Source organism: Pezoporus wallicus, unplaced genomic scaffold (genome assembly GCF_028554395.1).
Source record: "Pezoporus wallicus isolate ANWC-B61680 ecotype Strahan unplaced genomic scaffold, APGP_CSIRO_Pwel_v1 contig_7073, whole genome shotgun sequence".
In the NCBI taxonomy this organism is placed as follows: Eukaryota; Metazoa; Chordata; class Aves; order Psittaciformes; family Psittacidae; genus Pezoporus; species Pezoporus wallicus.
In genome coordinates, this window is record NW_026641326.1 from 4,713,535 (window position 1) to 4,735,838 (window position 22,304).

The 22,304-nt window shown below is 39.6% G+C and overlaps 1 protein-coding gene across 1 annotated transcript in view; it reads left to right on the plus strand.

Annotated features, from left to right (window-relative positions):
* Positions 1-8,203: 8,203 nt before the first annotated feature.
* LOC130606516 (contactin-6-like) overlaps positions 8,204-22,304 on the plus strand; it is a 146,727-nt gene continuing 132,626 nt past the window's right edge. Inside the window, 1 exon segment of the mRNA XM_057422950.1 lies at positions 8,204-8,638. The gene's annotated coding sequence lies outside the window, so the exon portion shown is untranslated.

Below are 22,304 nucleotides of genomic sequence, written 5' to 3' on the forward strand. Positions count from 1 at the left end.
TCTGGCTCTAGTTTATATGAGCTGCCACAATATACATCTTTTAAAAAAGAAGTTTATTTTCTTCTTTTAGATGAAGATGGATATATTTTAAAGCATATATCCAGTATTTTCTTCCAGCACTAAAATGTGCTGAGAAGGGAGACTAACGACTTTAAAGGATCCAGAAATAATGTAGAAAAAATGAATACATTTTCTGGTTTTAATCTGCTGTTTACCTACCTCTGTGGGAAGTGAGATTATGATGCAGCATTTATAGATTTTAATTCTTAATACCTCAGTATTAACTATAATATTAAGTAATTTACCTGGTTAAGTAGATCTACATTACTGTCCCTGTTTGCTTCATTTTCAGCACTCTCCAACCTGTGCCTCCATAATCAACAATTATCTGCTTCCTTGCACTTGCGTTCCAGATGGAGAACAGGTAAGCAGATGCTTGGATGAATATCTTATTGGTGATGGATCTTTCCTTGTTGCAATTCATGCATATAGTTACAGATAATTTTTACTTCTTCAGCAAAATTTAGGCTGTAAATCCTGGAAATCAAAGCATCATTACTATCCGTCATATTTCTAATGCAAATTAATATTATTATTGGTGAGGGGTTTTGTTTCATTGGTTTGGGGTTTTTTGGGGGGACTGGGTTAGTTTTTAATGTATAATGAAGCAAATACAGAAACACGTGGGAAACCACATGTTGGGTGTATCTAGACAACTGAACTGGGTTCATTAACAGATGTTAGCATTAAAAGTAACTTGGAAGACTCCTATGCAATTTTATTTTGTATCTCTAGGATAAGGGCTTAATTGCCAGAACTTGAGAGGGACAGACAAAGTGTGGGTTGCACTCATCAAGTCACAAAAAGACAGACCCTCTAGGGTTTCGAGACTGGCAGCAGCTGAAAGCTTTCTCTGAGACCAGCTCTAGACAGGGCTGCTACAGGCATGCATACAGGCATCCCAGCCAACATAGCCTTTTCACCTACTGCCCACCTTGTTACACTCAAGATATTTAAGCAATTACAAATGAGAAAAGAGAATGATAAACATAGTAACTCCATGATACTACTGTCTATACAATAAGAGAAGACACAAGGATATTTATAAATGGGTATTATAAATATAAAGCATTACACAGAACTTGAAGAAGAAAACCATCAAAGTTACCAACAATATGTCATTTTTATTTCATGTCCACCTGTGCATGCACAGGCTTCACAGTTGTCCCAGCATCATCACCTGTTTAAAGCCCCTGAAGACCATACATGCCCCTGGCACAGAAGAGGATTCAGGGACTCTTCTTATTGCTCATACATTTTTTGGATTTGTTAATTTTGATGTAGCAAGGGGTCATTAGAGTTTTGACACAGAAGGCCCAGCTAGTTGTCTCAGGTTAGGTAGACAGGGCTGAGAGCATTGCAGATGAACTAAATTATAGCAGTACTACCCAACAGAATGGCAATTTTATCAAAAAGCAGAAAAAATAAAAGCTGAATGGTGTTAAAACCAGCTTCTTCACCTCTGAGAGCTGACGACAGCTGGCAGTTTGTTTTCAAATATAAATTGGGTACAAAACAGAAGAAGGGGGAAGAAGATCTGGTAAAAATGCATAACAGATGTTGCAGCCTGATGCAAGGAATGCCCATGCAACCTAAAGCAGATGTGGAGTGGGACTGCAGAACATCTGCTGAGGAAGAAATGGAGCAGACTGTCCTAATGCAAGTTGGAAGGGACTGGACATCCTTCTCCCCTGCTTTATTAACTCAAGGAGTAGCACTCAGAACAGAATTTCGCATAAACATTGTGATAACTACATGTAATATAGAAAGTGCAAAATGTATTCTGAAAAGTTAAGAAAGTCTACTAGATGTACCACAAGTGATTTTTATAAGACTCTACTGAATAGCAAGAAGTATTATCTACTGACATTTTGTTTTCCCAGAGATCTGGGGAAAACTATATGTTTACTACAAAAATAACAACGCCAGAGTCACTGGGGACTTGTAGAAGCATGAACACACAAGAGAAAATAAATGCATTGAAAACAACTGGGTTTAACCGACGTTCTAGAAGCTGTAGCAACTTCTGGAAAATGATGGGAAACATGAGTCACAACGAGTGGCAGCGCCACCCGGAGATGGCCTTCTGCTTGCACCAGAACGTCAAGCTGGAGATACATCTGCAGAGACTAGGTAATACCTGTAGGCGCTTTCGCAAAACATGACTGCTGAACAGCATGCCAAGTGTTACCTAAAAGAAAACTGTGCTTGAAAGGAGCAACTTAGCATGTAGCTATACTAAGTTCTGTAATGTAAAATGTTCTGTGAATTATTCTACTTTAATCCAGTTTTCCGAGCTCTCTCTCACAGCTAAACGACTACTTCCAGCTGATATCCATTATGTGACACCTAGCACCCTATACTTATAGCCAGTGATGTCTTCGTAGTCTTCCACACAGCACAAGCAGTGGATGTTGATCCACTGACTATTTAGCAGAATTGTGAAACACAGTTTTCTCTCCCTTAAGTTAAATCATTGTAAAAAGTAACACATTTATCTGATGCTTACATCCTGGTACAACTGCAAATACAACCCTCAAAATCTGGAAGCACACAACTGGTGTTTTCTTAGATGCCCGTCTTCTTTTTTTGAGAGAAAGATAATGCAAGCATAAGATCTCCAAATCCTACATCCCACACACACCTCTGAAGAAAATAAAAAGCTAATCAACCCCCCAAATTGCTATAAATAGAAAATCATACTAGAGTTAGCCACAAAGGTATCCCTAAGGCATTAAAAAGTATCACTAAGAATACTGTAATTGTCTTGACAGTGAAGGCTGTTCCACAGTGATTGAACCTGGCTATGCTTTTAAAACAGAAGCCACAATCAAACAGAAACCACACTACCATATCAAAAATAAGTCCAATAAAAGCCTCTGTACTTAAATTTCCTTATACTTTTAAAATTTCCTTGTCCAATTATCTCCAAGTGGGCCTGACATTTCAGTCCAGGGGTTGAAGAGTTTCTAGTTCCATTATAGATAAGTCCACAGGCATTGATTTGAGCATTTCCCACCCTCAATCAGAAACAGGTACCTGTAGAGGACAAAGTTTTCAAATCCATTGCCACACGGGAAAAGTGAGAATAAGAGATGGGAAAAGAGAGAATAATGCAGATCAGATGAAAGCATAGGAACCATTTAAGCTCTACTCAGAGCATTATTCATGGCTCTGGAGGTCACCTTCTCTAGAGTGATCATTAATAAGCAGTACTTTTGCAAGGATTAACACCCACTAAACCTTCACATTTACTCTAAAGATGGAGATCAATGTGGTACTTTAACACAAGGACTAAGGACATCTCAGAGAGGTTTCTTTCCCTCTCTCATCCCCTTTGTGGTTTGTAGAGTCACATGAGTTCAGAGGGCTTGTTTTCTAGTTTACCTGTGTGTGTGCATGAGTGGTCATGTGTATGTGTAGCTGGAAACTAACTACTCCAAAACATCACCAAGTGCAGATCTATGATTGTCTGTAACTATGCTTGGTCACTATAAAACAGAGACCTAAATAAACCAGATGAAAGAGACAAACACTGATATTCAGACAGAGGAAAGAATTTTGTGGAATACAAACAAAGGCTGAAGTAATCTAATTCTGGTTCTTCAGTGGATCAACTGTAAAAAAACAATAAACTCAATACTTTTAATTGTGTCTTTTACACTCAGCAGAAAAAAAGCAAAATGTTCTAACAGATTATGCTAAACCTGCAGATCCCTTTTCTTCTAGTTTTGTTGCTTCCTTGTGTGTCCCACCTGCTCCTCCTCAGTAAAATAAAATCTACAAAGACTACAGTATAGAATCGGTATTTCTTCTAAGTTGTATTTCCTATAAATTACATCAGTTTTTCTGCGTTACCATTCTTCCATAACTCTCAGTACTAAGACAAACAGAGAAGACAAGGTACTGAAACTTTGTGCTCTCTCCAGTTGCATGGTAAGAGAATAATAAAGATTTTAAAAAATTATATTAAAAAAAAAATCTTTAAAAAAAAAAGTGAACATTGCTTTTAAAGCAAAGTCCTTTCCTCTTTGTAGAAGACTGCAAAACCAATTCCATAAGGCCATATGGATATTAGTATTTGTTTGAGATGTGGAGCTTCTCTTCAGTCCAGATCTATGAGCTGACCAGCCATCTAAAGAGGTTCCCCATAGAATGATTAGCAGCACACTATAAAAATGACTCATCACATTGAGTCAAAGTCAAGCCATGATGTATGAAAAGAGTAGTAAACACACCAACCTTAATTATTGTTCTCTGGTAACTCGTGCATTTTATTGCTGGAACAACTGTATCACCTCCCTTCCTAGTAGCAGTTTCTTACCCATGAGTCATTCAAAATTTCTGTGATCTGGTTTTGTCTGGGTTTTCTTACCCGTTACTCAATTGAAGGAAAGCAACACTGCTCCAACAGCAGACTTTTGGGAAGCTCAGTGGTACAAAACTCTATTTTTCTATGCGATTTTGAGACCTCCTTTATGCAAGACCAGATCATTCCCCAATGTCTGCATTATGCACAGTTCAGCTACCCAGCTTGTCCAGTGGCTCAATTAATGTCATAGTACATTTTAATTTTCACTATAATGCAAGTGAATGATTATGAATTATTGCTCTCAGGTTTCCATTATTTATGTTTTTCGATGTGTGCCTCTGACAAGACTTTCAGGAATATCACAAGACAAACGTGGTATAACTGCATGTATTTGAAATTGCATCACTTCTGTATTAAAAAAAAACTTGCAAGGGTACATTCATCTAGCATTTAGTTTGCTGTTACTGTGTGCTGCAATTTATATCTAACAGGATTGAGGGGGAAAAACTAAGCCAATAATTTGGAAAGTAATTACCTGCTGGCAGTACATAAGTGCTGTGAAGTTTTACAAAAGCAGTGAGCAGTTGCTTTAGGTAAGGACTTTCTCCAACGTCACACAGGATGCCTGTAGTAAGGCCACCTGTACCCAAACCTATTCAGTTAGCAAATCAGGCCTAAGAGTTTTGCCTCTGGAATAAGGATAAGCCCTGCAAAATTCATTTTTATTCTTATTTGAGCAGTGCCTACAGATTCTTAATGATTAAAGATTTTAGAGCAACCAAAGTCCTATGCACAGAGAAAACGCCAAATAGCAATTTAGGTTGCTTAACAGACAAGTTTCGAAGCAGCAGGTACCAGTGCCTGAATAAAGCACCTCATGGGATGCAATCACATTCCTTTGTTCAAAGGAGTTTCATCTTTGTCCTTAAATTTTGCCTTTGTGATCATAGGAACTAGCTCAAGGGCAAGTTGCTGTTTGAGCACAGTGGAAAAAGCCTAGATCATATTAGTCCTTGATCTAATTCACTTTAAATGTTGCTAAGATATCTTGGATTTATCTACCCTGTCTAAAGGAGAGATAGAAAAACTGACACAGCCACAAGAAGTTAGCAGTAAGGTGGAAAGCTCTATTTCCATTTGAAGGCATAGTGACAGCTCTTACAAAAGGACGTGTGTATCATTTGAAGACATCTCCAGTTTTCACAGAGGAAAGAGAGAAAAGCATGTTCCAGACCCTTCTATGGCAGTTTCTGTAAAAAACACCTTGCCCCACCTCCTGTTAATTCTCTTCTGTCTTCCAGCTTATGTTCCAGGTTCTGTCTGCTGTCCAGTTTATAGACCAGATCCTATCTCTGAGTTATTTTTAGTCTATAAGTGCCCTGAAAGGCAGGCAAGAACTTTGTGTAATTCACTCTGATCTAGGGAAACTTTTGCCACTGTATAATCCAGGGCCAACTTTTGGGGCAGTCAGAGCCCCCATCCTAGCCTGCTGAGGTTGCTCAAGCCTCACCAAATATTGCTTTACAACAGAGCAGCAAGTGCCCATGCTCCAACACTGTCAAAAACCCAAACAATAGCAAGAAGACTTAATGGTTGAAAAAGTTCCTTTAAGGGGCTTCGGACTGCTGGAAACATAACTAGGTTACATATGTTAAGTAGGGTTTTTTTATGAATATGGGGGGTTTGTTTGCTTGTGGGTTTTGTTTGTTTTTTTTTTTTTTAAAAAGGTGTCAAGACAGCTTTTTCTGTCAGAATATGGTGATTTCTCAGAAGCAAAATATTTGACAAAGAAACATCAACAAAATTTTGTTTTGAGAGAAAATTGGGCAAACCCACAACATTTTGGTAACATTTTAATGTTTTATCTTGACCTTCAGGAACAGGCTGGTTTATATTCAATTTTTTCATAACTTCATATAATTTCTAAAAGCTATAAACATAATATTTAATAGGGTGCAATGTAGCTCAGAAATTCTAAATTAGGACTTCACAATTTTTAACTAAAAAAATACAATTCAGAGGTTCAGAAATTCAAAATTCATACATTTAACATTTTCAGTCATTCCTGGAAACAACATCTTGAAATTTATAGTCTACCTTTAGAAGGGACATTTCTAAAATGTTTGTTTCCATTCACAGCTGGAAATGAGAAAGTTTTAACAACATTAATTTCCTCTGCAACTGAGAAGTTCTGTTCCCAGGCAGTCTTCTTACACTACCAGTATAAAAGCAAAATCATTTGGTTTGACATAGGAAAGATTAGATTGTTAAATAAACTTTTAAAATTGGTGATGAGAAGCTTGGCTCAATCTGTTGTAAGCCACTATGTCTATTCACTCTTGATACAACTTAGAAAAAGCACTGACATTATTTAAAAGAAAATTTTAATGAGGAAATACCTAAAATTCCATTTCAAATTTTATTCCTAATTAAAAGTAGAACTGCTAATTATAATGCCTGTCTACTTTAGAAGGTGCTGCAAGGCTTAATTAATTGTCAGTAAAGCTCATTTGAGAAGCTCACACAATGGAAGTCTAAAATTGTTTATGTTAATAAGAAGGATGGCTATGAGAACTCTGAAATAGGAAGGGAGCACTCACCATACCAGCCCTACAGGGCTGGCATAAGATACTTGGCACTTCTATGCACATCCCATAAGTTCCCATAGTCCCATTGTCCTCATTTTCCAAATGAAGAATAGACCTGAAGCTGAGGTGCTTCCATAGTCATAAGTCCTCCAAGGGTATTAGGTTGAACATGGACCACTTAAATCAGGTCCAACAAACCATCTTCCTCTGCAGATGGCCAACAGAAATCTCCTCTTAGGAAAGACAACATCTTTTCCTTCTCTCCTGCTATTGCTACTTCATCTTTCTTCAAGGGTGTCCTAACTCAACAGCCACCTCAAATAAGAGCAATCTCACTGTTTAACTCAGCAATGCCTCCGCACGGGCTGGCAATGAGCAAAGAGGCACAGTCACACTGCAATGAACCACTGCACCTCAGCACATCCAAACCACATTGGGGGAAGGAGGAAGCAGACAAAAATTATTTGCACTGTGGCAGAGCCAGAGGAGACACCACCTAATTCCTAGTGCAAGTTCTCCATAGACAGAGACTGTGCTGGAAACTAACGGGATGAAAGAATGTACTTCTAGCTTATAGGAGGGGAAAATTCAAACTAAAAAAGATACAGAAACCTCCCCTTTTGTTGACTGAATTACCGTTTTGGTCTACTCAAGGCATCCACATGCTGCTGTGTTTTCTTGCCGCCTGACCTCTCCACTTGCCATTGCACAGACAGGCAATTAATCCCATCATAAACTAATGGATTTACACCAAGATTACATTAAAATGTTATGAAATAATGCCTCTGACACAGTTGCAATTTTCTTGACAGAGACATTCTGAAAAACTCCTGTTTCCACTTCCATTGCCTGTGAATACAAATAGCTTTTGCTTACTAAAGGAAAGGCATGCCCCTGTCTTGAGTTTTGCATTTGAGCTCTGCTGAAGCAGCCCCAAGAGGAAAAATGGAAATCTAAGAAGGTTTATGTGTAATCAGGATTTATGGCTGCGCTACTGTAGACAAACAAGTCCCCTGGTTTTACTTTTGGGGCTTTATTTAAATATGTAAAATATGGAGGGGTAGTTACAAGAGGAGAGTCGGTGCTGGGATGTAATCTAAGTATCAACTCGCATCCTGTGAGCTTAATTTTATGGAGCTCAGGAAGCGACTGTGGGACTCAGGACTAAACAAAATTACTCCCGTTCCTGTTCCAAACCCAATATCAAGTGCTGACCCAGTTTTCTGATTACCTGACAGGAGCTCATATTTGTACAAAAAGAATAACAAGAGCACATTTAATCTTCCATGCTACTTGTATGACAGCTGCGTTTTCACTCTCTCAGCTATCTTGAGGGATGATCACACAGAGCTAATTTTCATACGCTCAGGATTTCCAGATAGGAATATGTGTATTGTAGTGGCTGTTTATCTGATTCAATCACTAATTGTGTGGGTACTAACACGAATACAACGGGAAAGCAGCGTATTTCACAGTTAGTACCAATGAAGAGACACGCAATGCTCAGTGGATAAAAGGCTTGTAGTCCCAGCTGGGAAAATAGTTCTATTATCTCCCAGCTGCATAGACCTTCCATACGGCTCTGTTCTGCCTCGATGAACACTGTGGCTTGCTGAGAGCTTGAAACAGTTCTGCAGAAAAATTGTAAAGATCCTGAGACATTTCACTGTTAAGATCTGTAAGTACAGAATTGTGCTGTCTACTGCAATGTGAATAATGCTGGGGGAGCTGTGTTTTCTGCATTGTTTTTTTCCTTCCTTCGTAATTTTTATTAGTATAAGGGGTAAAGAATTAAGAAAATTCACTGTTTTTTTTTTTTTTGTGCTATATGTCTGTAAATGGCTGATGCTCCAAACGTATACTTTCTTGGAAAAGAAAAATGCATATAATGAATTTGTATGCATGTGAGGTCCGAGTCAAACAGAACAGGAGACTGTGCTAGTAACAGACACCACAGGTATATTATTTGAGTCTATCACAGCTCTGTGCTGCAGTAAAACAGACAATACAGAGGATGACAGTGCTAATTTTGGCACTTTTATATGACTTTCTACAGCATATTAAAAGATGAAGTGGGTAATGAAAGCATAATGTAATTTCTACCAGCTGAAGGTGTAAAAGCAATAAACATAAATCTTCAGGAAAATTTAAGTAAGTCCTAAAAAGAAAGTTTTCCCTGTTGCTCATTTTAATGATTTTTTTTTTTTAAGTTCATAATGTATATTGAACTTTGGGGGTTGAATCCAAATATTTGAAAGTTTTAGTTTTGATGTTGTTGTTTACACAGCATGGCACAACTATAAAGGAAATTTAGTACTTTATGAAAAGTTTTGGAAGTTTGTGGCTCCAGAGGCTAGAAAATGCTTGGCTACTGCTTTACATTAAATCATACATTCCCATAGTGCTTTTGGAGTGAAAGCTTTGATTCAGTTGTTGCACATGTAAAGGGTCTCCTCCAACAGCTTGTGCACAATCAGGTTCTGTGCTAACAATTTCCTGCAGCACTTACGTATGGGCATGACTAAACAAGGTGCAAACACTCCACAGTTTATTTAAAAAAACTGTTGTCCTTTTGTCAACACTGCAACAATGTTCATATAACTATTACAAGTTCAAAATCAGACAATTTGCTTCTCTGAAGTACCATTTCCTCCTCCCCTCCTTTTTTTTTCCTCCACCCCAAAAGAGAGGGGAATTGTCAAACTACTCTCACATCGAGTGTTTGGAAAGTTCTGCAAGTTAAGGAAGTTTCTGTGTGTGTTCAAGTGAACCCTGCACTGTTTGTAATTCCAAGCACCACCACAAATAACCCATCTTCATCAGCCAGCTTTTGCATTGGCGCTCCAGAGGCACTATGTCAGTGTTTCACATTGCACAAGTCTCTGCTTCAGAGGTTTTATGACACTAAAAAGTCCCAAATCAGTGCCTCGACAAAGTTAGCATCTACCACATATCACATTTTATTGCGCAAAAAAGAAAACTAAAACACACCAATGTATGCAGCTATAGTTTTCAAATGCTGCTGAGGTACTGATCACCCTGTATTAGAACTGTTAGCTTCCATGCCGAGATAAAATTATCAATAATATATAAAAACTTCAGTGTTTTAAATCAAATAGGAGACATGTCTCTCTTCCTCAAGCTTTATGATCAGTATTAAAAAGGTTTGTAGTGCATAATAAGCTACCCTAAAATTAATTTCTTGCAGTTGAAACAAATTATTTCCATCACAGAACAAGGTGCCAGCATCCTCAAGGGGACTTGAAACTCAAAGTTGTGCGTTTGTATTTTGCATGAAGAACTATTGTATTTGAACAGAAAATTTTCATTAGGAGAATGTTCGTCTCACGAGTACATGAAAACATATCAGTTCTTCAAAATGACAGTCAGATTTTCCTTTTCCTGCAGAAACTGTATTAGCTGCATGTTACTACAAGGCAATATTCCTTTTGCTTGAAATTATGACCGAGTTTATTCCACAGGCCACCTTCCACTAATCCCTGCCCAGAGGTCAGCTAGATGTTACTTACCCTCCTGGCACAGGGCTTGTTTCAGAGACCAAGACACAAAAAACCTCTACTGCTTCTTATTAAAGGCTGCACTCAAAGTTGATTATAACTATGTGCACAGGCAAATTTATAGCCTAGTCTTCTAGGAAATCCCTCTTTGAGAAGTAAAGGCACAAAGAACTTCAGGCGCAGTTTCACAATGAAAACTACCCGTTCTAGTGGCTATCATCTCTGGGACGCTAAAGAAACCTACCAGTACTTAAATGATTAAGTGACCTCATTTCCATTTACAAACTAGCAGACTCCTTTCTTTTGTCCACACAAACTCTTTCTACAAGCACAGAATATGCGAGAAAAACACCACACCACTGCAAAGAGAACCAAGCACCTTCATGTAGCTAAATCATGGAAAACAAAAATAACCCATCACAAAAGGGATCAGGACATTGCACACAGAGTTCTCCACTTTACTGAGAAAACAACTACGAACAGCTAGTGTGAGACAAAGCACCAGACATATGGAAGACCCTATCTTAATGCTGGGAGGCTGCTAAAGCGACCAGGTCAGCATAAAGCAAACTGCTAGCAAGATGGTTTTGCACAAAAACATTCACCGAGACTTGCACATGTCAATTTCAAAAGTTTTAGGATATCCCGACTGAGATACAGAAGAACAGCCCGAGTTTCTCCATACCTCTCTGCGCTCAGCTTCATTTCCTCTCCCCAAGAGAGCTCCCGGCGGACTCCTACCCAACTGCAGCAGCCCTGACCCTACCCAGTAACTCAGCTGCAATCAGTCAACACATTATTCTGCTTTTAACCTTGAAGACAACAGGTGTTTCCACCCATTTGTTTAGGGACTGTGAAGATGATTGTCCCATCTTAGACAAAGAGATCATTAAAGACTCTAAACAGCTTACTCCATTCTCAGTAATTTGCCTTACAAAACTGCTCTTTGGTTGGGCTTTGTTTTTGTTTTCTGTAAGAAATGTTTTACTAAGGTCTCACTAGCTCGTGACTTCTGAGTTAACTCGGGGAGCAAAACCCTACCCAAGCCTGAAGTGAGGGTGTCCCTGTACCAGACTCTTGCCTCTAGTTATTGTCATAGCTGTAGTGTTTTGGCATAGCTGAATGCTGAGGTCTTCTAAGATTTGTTCTCAGGCAGTGTGATCAGCTTCTGAAATTGTGGGAAGGGCACAGTACGAGAAATACCTGTCTTAAAACTATCTCCTCTTGAGCTGTCCCCATCAAGCGGCCAGCTTCCAGCCTGGCTCACTCCACACTTTCTTGCTTCTTCATCAAGATGCAGAGTTCAAGACTTGCCCTGAGTCACCTGAAAACAGGAAAGGGCAAAACAGTGAATCACTGGTGCACACAGAACTCTCCTACACGACTGCATTTCCATGAGTACAGCAGTCTCCATGGTCTGGGGACAGGAGACAGTGTCTCTTCTGCATTACTAGCAGCAGCTGTGCAGCATTTAATCAGGTTACATGTTATTGGCATATTTCCTGGTTTGCTTGGTTTTTTTTTTTCCTGTTTTCCTTTTTTTTTTTTTTTTTTTTTTTTTCTCTGAGTTGTTATTGCAGACCTCCTAGATTTTTATCCCTTGGGATGATGCTGTGATTTGGTTAACCTGTTTTCAGGACAGCTGAGGAGCATGGCTTGTCCACACTAAGGATGTTCTCCAGCCGTGGCACCTTGCTCACCGTAGCTGGGCTCTGTGTGCTGCCACAGTCATGCTTACTATCTCATCAGCATCCAAAGGGGCCTGGGGATGGGCTTTGACATGATCTCAGGCCCTGCTGGAGATCCGTACAGGAGGAAACCATAGGGGTTGACTGATAATCAGTGTAACTGAGTATCAAGGTAGCTACATATATTCTGTGAGGTTGTCTTTGTGGTTTTGGTTTTCTGCAAGAGGAAAAACGTCACAGCATGCAGTGCTCAGGAGAATGACTGGAACAGGGATGGGGAGGAGGGAGTGGGAGAGAAGAGTAATTTCCCTCACTTAGACCCTCTAATATGTTTCTAGCCTATAAAGACAAGAAGAAATGGATAAAGATGGTCAAAAAGGCAGTTTGTTTTATTGAAATTTGTGACAGCATCTGCTGTAAGGCTCTTGTTAAAAGAGATGGAAAACAGCAGAAAGATGAGGGAAAAGGTGTTATGTCCTTGCTCTTTACACAACATAATAATATGGGAACTCATATAATTGGCTTCCAGATAACTCTTTTTATTAGCCATATACAAACAGAGGTGACCCAGCTGCCCCGGTACACAATAACCCTCTCTGGGATCGGATCACAGCTCTCACCAGAGGCTTTTCAAACAAATAAAAAAATAATTTTTCTAAACTAAGTACTGACTTTTCTTCAGGACACTTTGATGTAATTACCAATAGGAGCCATTTTATAGACAAGATTATTCAGAAAAAATATGAGAATTGGTAATGAATTAGGCTCTCCTGTGGCTGTAACCAAAGCATGAGGATCCCAAGTCCCTGTCTGTGCTAATGCCTGCAAGGAATCTCTTCTTAAATTTGTTCCATGGGCTGGCTGGAAAACAAGGATCCTCTGCTATTGAAAGTGGTGTATTATTATTAATTCTGATTCCAGTGTGGAATGGGCTGTAGTAGTCTGTCTCAGAGGAGCTGGTGGTCTGGGCATTAGCAGTATCATCTCATATCTGCAATCTCCTACTCTGGATAGGATACATTACCCACTGCTGTTCTTTCTGAACCTGTCTCATGAGGGCTTTTCTAGGGTCAAAATGATTAAAATCTGGGGTAGGCCTGCCCCCAGCAGCCAGCAATCTGAGTTTAGGACACTCTCCAGGGGTACAGGAGATCGCTGTTTAGGTAGAGAAGAAATTTCATCATCGCTTGTAGCCTTGTGCCTAAACTCCGGGCTATTCCTGAACCTCAGTCCAGCAGTTTTCCCATATATTTGAGAAACCTTCCCACAGAAAATTCTGTCAGTGATGGTGTACATCTGAAGAGGTTGGGTTTTGAAGAAACAGCATCTTGTTGAGTACCAAGTGTGAGAGCTGTTGCTATCACACTGCACTATGGACTGCGTGCGTTCACCTTTTCACAATGCTCAAACTCCACTGCTGATAGACTTGGGGAGAGGAAGATTTTAGGAGGTTCATGAGGAAAATGCTCTCTCTTCTGGGCAAAAGACATGCAAGGCTATGTTATCAGCAAGCGTGAGAAGATAAGTACCTTTCACCAGCACCTTTTTTTCTTTTACACCCCTGTGATTAACATTGGAAATAGAGAAGCTGTTTGCTGCAGTCAAAAGAATGAATTTTCAGATGTTCAATAATTATTTGCCCTTCAAACACATCTTTTGCTTTTGTGCATTTTAGGCTTCATCCTGTGCAAGTGTCTTGTCCATCAGGAGGTGAGTCCACCAAAAATAGGTCTTGCTGGACCAGAAAATACTTGTCATTGTTTCTGAAAACCTGGTGCACTGTACACTCTACCAGTTCCAACCCATTTCTCCAAGACATTCCCTCTCAAGTAGTACATATGCTGAGTTTGGCACATAAAGCATATAAGTAGTATCTTTGCTGAGAGAAATGGGGATTAAAAGCCCTGAAGTTTCTGCAAACTTCATCTCTCCAAGCAGTTTCTGATAATCCTACCATGAAATTACAAAAACAGCAGGACCAGAGCAAACCTCGCTATAAATTGTACTTCCTCCAGTTGTAAAGGAATCCAGATAAAATGTAGATTTTTATCACCTAAATTAGACAGCTGTGCCACATGGACTGTTGAGCATTCCCACCCCTCATCTGAAAACTCTCAGTAGTCTTGGTAGGCAGTTTGGGTTTGTCTGCAGTGACCTGTGCTCTGACTAGAGTCTTACAGCATCCAAGGAGTCTGTCCTTGAGCCAAGTAAAGGAAACCAAGCATCTTACTTGCACTGTGGGAGTGTTCTCCGCAGAGGAAGCACATGCAGTTTGGGTATACATATACTGTGCATCCAGGCTGATCTCCAGTGCAGCTGCTAAACATCCTGTGTGAATTGGTTGCACTTCTCTGGCATGTCTGGTAGCAGCCACTATTACAACAACTACTTCTAATGCTTGCATTAGAGTCAGATAAACCCTGGATGGTGACTGCTGCATATTGCATCGTTTTACATATTGTACTGTAGCTGGTCCCTGGTACTGCAGCTCTCCTCCCACTGATGACATTCTGCTAATTTCCTTAATTCAGGCACTTAGCCCCAAATGGGTTTGTTTTTCTTAGGCTGGTAATAGTGGGGAATCTCTGTGATCGCTGGCAGGTCTGGGCACGGAGGAAATTTCTCTCCCAGAAATTGTTTTGTCTGCTGATTTAACAAGAGCACTTAGGCTGCACAGCAGGTTAGAGGTTTTACCCCTATTACAGTCACTTAAACTGCCACCTTTTTCTCAGCACTGACATCATTAGCTATGACATATTGCTGAAGCCTCTCCGCAGAGGTGACCCAGTCCTTTCTGGAGCTATCATACAAAGCTAAAAGCCATATATATTTTTAACTCTCTCCTTTCCAGTATTACTTACTCTGAAGCCACTGGAGGTGCAGGTCTAATTTCACTGCCCTAAACCTGCTCTGGTCCCTCTCTTCCATCATATCCATGAGTTAGGTCTGTGTTTTCAGTCTTGTCTCACTTTTCCCACCCAAAGATCCGTAAACTAAATATCTATATTTACCAGTATATAACTGTGTAATGCCCAGCCAGCTGTATAGCCATCTGCTTGGTGAGGGCATAGCCACAGAGGAAGCACTTGTCAGAAGGATACTTTTCTACTTACAAGGAAAATCTTCATTCCATACACAGCTGAACTAGGAACAGTTATTCATGCATTTCTTTTCCAAACCTTCCATAAAAAAATGAAAAAAAGAAAAGACTCATTCTTCAAAGAGAGAATTCTTGTTGGACTAAATGTACTATAAATATTTGCTGTCATTGCTGCTTAAGTACCAAGAACCTCTGACCAGGATAAAGTCAGGCTGGTACCTGTGCAAACATTGCCCACGAAACGCCCCTGTCCCAGGCAGGAGGTGTGATACGATGGGAAACAGAGCTATGGTGAGGAACAGAGCTATGGTGGGAAATGGAAATATGATGAGAAGAGCACCTTGCTCAGGTGTGGCTGCCTGAAAAGCAGATAACAGAGCTGTGACTGAGTTCATAGTGTATCCTCAGCATTCTCTTGCTTTCTACTATTCAGTGAAGGCTCTTGGCTCCAGCAGCTGTCACATAAGCTTTTCTTTTCCATGTTTCCGGGGGGCAGCTGAGCAGAGGGCTATAAGTTTATTGCACCATTTGGCCAGATCTCCCTGTGTGCTTCTGTCTGTTAATAGGATCATTCACCCCCCGCGCTGCTGCCGTGCCACAAACACCAGGCTGTGCTGTGGGGACCATCCTTGCAGCAGCTGCAAGGATGCTTCATGCCCCACTGCTGCACCTCTCTATTTTTGTCTCCATCTGAGACATCACCTTGTCTTTTAGTAGCTGCCTGAAGCAAAGGAGAATCCGGGCTTATGAACCCACACACAATTGCTGCAGTTTCAGCCAGGAATAAACTGCTCTTAACCTAAATACTCCTCTGAGGACACTGAGCTTGGGGGAAGAAACATAACTGTGTTGTATCTAGTGCTAGCAGGAATAAGTGAGCATAGTATATACTAGATAATTCTAGGAAGACATTGGAAAGAGAGGGGAGGGAAGGAAGAACAATGGTAAACGTAGCTGAACAATAATGACCTCTTTATATTGTAGTAAATGCAGTGTTTTCAGATAAAATGTGCACTACTGCAGGCATGAAGACTATAAAGGCAAAAAGCAAAAGCTTAGTCTAAAGGCAGGCCATAGCCTAATACCTCAAGGATTAGGAAAACTCCAGCGTGTTAAAACCCTCTTCCATAGCTATAGGGGGCTGTAGTGGTGGGTGCTTTGTGCCATCCTTCCTGCCAGGTCAGGCTGGGTGTTATGGGGCAGCGGCACCTACAGAAAACAGTGGATAATCTATATGATGAATTAAAGAGTGATAAAAATGATAGAACTAAATAAAGTGGGCAAAGTGCATTATTGCAACAAGCAGCATTGGGGGTGCATTTTGATTATTCTAATCTGGCATAAAATGGGTGAACTGTGAGCTGATGTAGAGTCCACTGTAAAATTTGCAGGAAAAATATTCTGCATTTTAATGTAAAAGGCTCACTTAGGTAAGCTAGGATCTACCACTAAATCTTAAAGAATATTTGATACCTAGAGACTTCAGGGAAGGCTACTGGTGTTTTGGGTTGCCCTGAGGAAGGCTCTGGAGAGTGCTACTTGGTATTATTCTGTACTTGAGGTATTTCAGCATTAATTGCACTGCTTTACTGAGAGATTACTAGTTTTAAAGTTACTCTTATTGAAGGTGTTGAATAATGGATGATGTTAAGCTTTGGGTTAGGGATACTGAGGGCTGATTGGGAAGACATAGGCAAAAGATAGCCAAAATCAAACTTTCGTCAAAAAAGGGTAGAATAAATGTTATGTTTGAAGTGTAAGAACTGACAAAAAGTACCTCACTCACTAATCCAGGGTAAAATATAAATGACTAACCATGTCACGATTTTACCTCTTTGGCTGGCTGACTTTCTCAGCAAGATTGATTCAAAATCCATCTAAGCCCTGAAAAGAATTAACAGAAAACCACTTTGTTTGACAATGCTGAGGGGATCGCTGAAGCAGCCAGAGCAACCAGCAGCAATACCCAAAACTAAAGCCGAAGCCCTGACTCACCAGGGGGCTCTGTTAAGTGCAGTGAAGTATGAGTAAGCCATGCAAAACTCTCATCCATACCCACAGATGCATAAGAAATATTTTGACAGAAAAACCTCCCAAGTTAGGAATTGTTCATGAGATACACTAAAGCTGAATCACAGGTATCGGTCACTGGTGGTTTTCTGAACTGTCTTGCAGAAAGGTATATCATACAATGTTGTAAACTTCATTGTTTGTAAACAGGACAAAATCAAACATGAAACAGTGGTGTATACCATGAATGCCTGGGTGATGCCTGTGACCTCTGAAAGAGTTAAAAGTAGTAAGGAAATCTGAGGCCAAGTGACACCGAAGTAAAACCAAATGAGATCCTTTTTATTAACATTTCTTGTGGGAGCTCCCATTTAAAAACTGTACTGGAGAAATCAGGAAGTCAAAAATAGAAAATTGATTAAGAAAATACAGCAGGAAAAGCACACTAAAACCCTGTCATTAATCTCAGTTCCACATTTATTTCCCTGTGTATGCAGTGCCCTGCAGCTGGGGCTGGGGGAGAAAGGAGGTCCTCAAGGCTGTGCCCTTCCCACAGGATTCTCCTCTCCCTGTGAAAGTAAAAGCTCCTCTATATGGACTGTAAATTTATGGCTTGGTTTTACTGTAAGAAGTGTCCAATTTTCTTCCTAGAACTGACCCTCTCACCAGCAGCATGTGGGATTTCTTTTTCAACAAAGTCGCTAAAGCCAGTATTCAACTGAATGTGGGATGCGGTGCTGACAGAGTATAAAAGATGTTCATAGGACAGCAGGAATTTAGCCCAAACCCCTGTGGGTTGATTAGGGCAGTAGCATCATGTAAGAGCATCCTGAGGCCATCTCTTGCAACTTTTTGTTGACTGTCCATTGCCAGCATAGGCAGCATTAGCAGCACTGGGGATAGCAGTCAAGGGAGTAGCCAAAATTTACACCATCGCAGTAAACCAGCCATATCAGTCACTTCGAATGGCACAGGAACTTGAATGTGGAGGGCAAGTAATCTGAGTGCTGACCTGAGCGAGGCCATATAGTGTGTACTGCCAGGTATCCTCATGCACTGGTGCAGAATCAGGGTATTTTTCATTCTCTTATGCCTGGTTAACAACCACAGCCTTAAATGTATTTTTAACTTTATTTCTGGTTAAGTTTATACATATTTTAATGGCTCCTTTTTACACATTAAGCTTAATGGCTGTATACACTATTACCAATGCGTTGCCTGTCATACCATTTATACCATCTCATTTATTCTGAACAATGCAGCAGCCCATGTCATAATTCATCAGGATCAGATACTGATTATTGAAGTGGGGAATTGCACAGGCTGTGGCCTGATGATCAACTCTGGGCAAAGCATAGTCCAACAGACAGGATCAAATACAATGAATGTGTTTTCAATGAAGGTATTTGCTGCTGATAGGTTGCTTTCTACCATGCAATGTAAATCATTTGTAAACTATTGGCACCATGGCCTCATCTGCCATTAGGTATGTAAAATAATACTGATACACATGGACAGCAACTATTATTCTCTTCTGGATAGTATAATGCGAATTACTACCATTAATAACAGACTTGTTTATGCTTCACCTCCCTGCTTTAAGGCTCAGTATTTTTTACTGAATCTTTAAAGAATGTATACATCTGCAGTCCTTCTACTTTATATATAAAGTCCTTCTACTTTAAGGGTATACATATATGAAAATTCAGCCAAATACAAGACATTACTATGAATCCAATCAATGGCCTTTCTCTGGATGAAGCCTTCCTGCCAAGTATTCTTTCTCCCACATTCTCCTGATACAAAAAAAGACAAACAAAACCCAAATGAAACTGAAAAACCCATGATACCGCTACCCAGGCTGGTAAATACCTCTATAGATCACGGGAAAGCACAGAAAAAGGCCAGTCCTTGAATAGGTAATTTTTGAAGATACATCATGAAATTAGCATAACTTCTGAGAGATTTGTGTAGTTCCTGTATCATGAGGTTTTTTACAGGGGCAGAGAAAGTGACTGGGTAATATCTCAGCATCCCTGTGAGTTTTATTTCTGAGGTTGCAATGGTACACCTTGTATTTTTTGTTTGTAACTTTTACTTTGTAATTGACCATATGTCTAATTTCTCTGAAAGTCTAGAGTCTCAGTTGTTCGTCAGCATTGGAAAGAGTATATTGGTCTTGGTGAAACAGTCTGTATCTGTAAGAAAAATGTCTGTTCCCATCAGTCATCAGGTAAAAATCAGCCACCTTGTTCCTTCTTGGTTTTCATTGAGCAACAAAAATTATTTGATTTAAAATGCTGTCTCTTATGTCCTCTCCTGTGGCCTGTGGAGTGTAAATGGTCAAGTGAAGACAGATTTGCAGCCTAACCATGACTAAGCGTTGACTTTCTCTTCCACAAAACTGTGTTTCAGAAAGCAGATGATTGTGCAAAATGAACAGCACAAACTGTTGATTTTTCACCCACAGTTCCAAGCAGTGCTATCACTCACACAAACAGTAAACCGCTAACATCTCACAGTGGAAATGTGGCAACAGGAGCTTTACAGAATCATCTTGCAATTATAGTCCGATGTCAGGAGCTGTTTCCTGGCTTTGTGGTGAACCTCAGTGCTAAGCAGCTCACTGGAGCTGATTCACAGGGTTTTGACAGTCATGCACAAGGAAGAGGTAAAGTGAACTCTAGGCTATTCACAGGAATTTAATTGAATTGCTCAGAGATGCTTCTGATGGCTACAGTTTTAAAAAAAGAAAACTGTAATGGAGATTTCTGTTTTCCTTTTATTTCAGTCTCTTGGAGAAACAGTAATGCTTTGCTTTTGGGTAAAATTCTAATCAATACAAACCTCATAAGACAATAAAATTTTATAGATTGTTACCCTGTATGTAATTTGTTACACAATATCTATGTGGCTTCTGTTTATTGAGACATAAAGACTTCACTTTTTTAAAAGTAGATTTTATGTGACAACAGCATAAGAAGGAATAACCTTTCACACCATATGTGCCATAAACTAAATTACCCTTAACCTAAATCATTTATCATACAGTCGCAGCCTAATGAGACCAAAATAAACAGAAACAAACTGCCTGAAATTTTCTTGAAGGGACAAATTATATTTCTATCAGCACAGCCTTTTGTTTGTAGCTTCACAGTTTGAGCATGTGGATTTTACGGTGGATTACATCAGATGCTCTGAAAAATAACCATATAAAACTTATGAAGCTTGTGAAAGGGACTTTTTCACCCTTGAATCACATCTTACAGGGTGTGAGTGTAGAATAGATGTTATAGGATAGTTGCATACTTTGTGTTTATTTTCTGGTGTAACTTTCTGCTGGATGTGACTAAGACAAGGAAGGGAAGGCAACCTTCATTCTCCAGCACATCTAAACAGCAGCCTGAGGGGTACTCAAAGACAAATCATCATGGCTTTTGTGATTTGGATCAAGAGGGTTGGTAAACCTTTCAGAAAGAATCATACCTACAGTACTCATGAAGTACACTGTAATGTATTGTGCTTACTACTAAGGTATTTTGTTCTTGTATAACATTTCTCTGTATAACACATGTTGGCCTGTACGCAACATTCTTTTTTCCAGTGTAGTTTCAAAGCAAGCAATAATTTGGAGTAAATGCAACTTTTTTTTTTGAGCCAGACACACAAACATAAAAGAAGCTTTTTCTCAGTAGTTCCTGATGAAGTAGGAGTGTACTGACCTACAGATACACACAGAGAGTATAAACCCATTCACTGAAACATGTGATTGTAACATAAGGTAAGTGAAGATCCAAATCTTTAGAAAGCTGATCTAAATCTTACAGAAGTCAGTGGGATATGTTTCCCTGAGTTTCTTAAGACTGAATCAGACCTTGTATTCTGCTTATTAGCAACATTAATTACTGTGTGATTTACCCTCCACATAATGTAATTGTGATTGCTATATTCTGATGTGTACAGAGATTGAAGTACGTGTTGATGATCTTGCACACTGATGAGGACTGATTTGCTTGTTAACAAAATAAAAGCTAAAGATAGTGGATTCCTTCAGACCTGGTACTTGCTGTTTCCCCTGACTGGTGATAGATTTTTTGAAGAGGAGCAGACCAAGAGAGGAGTGTAATCAATCTATTTCTTGCCCATAGCCTAGAACTCATGAAAAATTTGATTTGTGTGACTATGTAGTAACAACATTGTTTTATACGTCAAGAAAAAAATAAATAGTCCATTATTTAGATCATTACCAGTAAATAGATGTTTTCAAGACTGAAATGCAGGTCCATCATCTCCTTCTCATCATCTCTATTCAATCTCCTAAACTCTTCCCGAACCTATAACATGTTAGTGAAAGTCCTGGAGTGCAAGAGGGGCTGAGCCAATGATCAGAGTGACATGCAGTGTAGCATCAGTAGAAGTTATTAGTGACTGCATGCAATTTATGAGTGCAATCAAACATATGGATGTCAAGAAGTTGGGGAAGAGCTGCAGTATCCCAGGAAACAATCTGCATTATTAAGAACATAATTCTCATGAAAGTATGATTAGCATACAAAACTGCAGACACTTCACTTCAAGATTATCCTCAATGTCTCTTCTTCAAACAGGAAGCACATTTAAGCCCATTAGAGACTGAACTCTATTTTGAGGTTTTACAAGTGCAAGTCAAAGGAAACGTGTAGAAACTTCTTGATAGAGCAGCTTTGCAGGTAGGTGAAACTGAAAATGATACTTATACAGTAATATTTCTACAGTCCTTGGGATAGTTTTGGTGGTCCTGGAAAAACATCAGACTGGGGTTCTTCTGGTTCATTTGGACTATGAAGTTCTATACATTTACCCATAGCTTTGAATGGCAAAGATGCAACTCCAAAGGTAGACTGTTACTGGTGTCAACCCCAGACATCTTTTGTAAGATGTTTGGGGAAATCACATGCTTTATTAGTGACTCCAAAAGGCAAAACTTGCTTTTGATAATGCATATAGAAATGTTATGAGGATAAGTAAATATCCCCTTTACCAACAACT